This window comes from Sinocyclocheilus anshuiensis, unplaced genomic scaffold, assembly GCF_001515605.1.
Source record: "Sinocyclocheilus anshuiensis isolate Anshui unplaced genomic scaffold, SAMN03320099.WGS_v1.1 scaffold702, whole genome shotgun sequence".
Classification (NCBI taxonomy): domain Eukaryota; kingdom Metazoa; phylum Chordata; class Actinopteri; order Cypriniformes; family Cyprinidae; genus Sinocyclocheilus; species Sinocyclocheilus anshuiensis.
Genome location: NW_015548184.1, coordinates 527,387 through 528,539, shown reverse-complemented (window position 1 = coordinate 528,539; position 1,153 = coordinate 527,387). Strand labels below are relative to the sequence as shown.

General features: G+C 37.2%; 1 protein-coding gene across 1 annotated transcript in view; it reads left to right on the top strand.

Moving 5' to 3' along the window:
• The window catches only part of LOC107704831 (maestro heat-like repeat-containing protein family member 1), a 35,887-nt gene that overhangs the window by 30,528 nt on the left and 4,206 nt on the right, over positions 1 to 1,153 (top strand). The window lies entirely within an intron of this gene.

Here is a 1,153-nt window from a genome sequence, read left to right as displayed (position 1 = left end):
AAATAAATAAATAGTAGTCAACACTCAGAAAAAAAGAAATGTATTAAAAGCTGTCTCTGGGGCGCTTTCAAAAATGTACTAATATGTAGGCCTATACCTTCAAGGTAATATAGGGGTAAATGATTAGGTACAATGATCTTTTAGCCTTTGTAAAATAAACAAACACACAACCTTTTATAAAGTTTTTTAAACGTTTTACTTTTTAAACAAGGCTATGAGGGACAGACTTGTTTACAAAAGACACTCAAGTGTCTCTAATTTTCACTATAACTTTCAAAACGTTTTATGGAGTTCTTGTCCTGAACGCATTGTACTTTTATCCCTCGCTACCGTGAGGTCTATATTGGATCGTTAAATTATGACTTTAATATTTTTATTGTTTGATAACCGTATTACCAAAGAAATAATAAACTATTACCGAACTACATTGACTATTTTCACAATAGGCTATAGCACGTGAATATGGTAGTGCCTTGGACAACTGTGTAAATAATACCGTGGTATTCATTAAGTAAAATAGTATTAATTAATATAAAAGTATCATGATATTAGCATATTTTCCGTGTGGAACAAACCATGTGCATTTCACTTCCAGAGTTAGCCACAAGAGGCCGCCACAATGTGTCTTAAAGAAGCCCCTTGACACTTCCAGCATTAAAAGCTGACTAACAACATAAATGACCGGCCTAACTGAATGAGATTGCTCATCCAACAATAATTCTACTGGACCAAGAGGTCAAAGCTACCTTGATTAGATTCTGATTTTCAAAATCACATTACATTTGCGGGCAAATAGAAAGGCCTTTTAATCCTTAATGAAGGTGTTTGAAAGATTAGAGGCAGGACTACATGAGATTGTGACTGTGGACACGTGGTGTGTACCTGAGGGTAATTTTCTCTGTTGGATGCGCTGGCCGTCCTTCTCCCTAATCAAGCTGGTCTTGCCTTTCGGCTCACGTCTATTGACTCTCTCCACCTATTCTGCCGGCTATAGCAGCAAGATTAGCCTTCATTTGTTTGCAGTTTGATAACGTTTTCATTGTGCACATCCCTCAAATTTAAAAATGGGCAGAAAATGGGGAAAGGTGTGTGTGTGTGTGAGAGAGAGAGAGAGAGAGAGAGAGAGAGAGAGAGAGAGAGAGAGAGAGAGAGA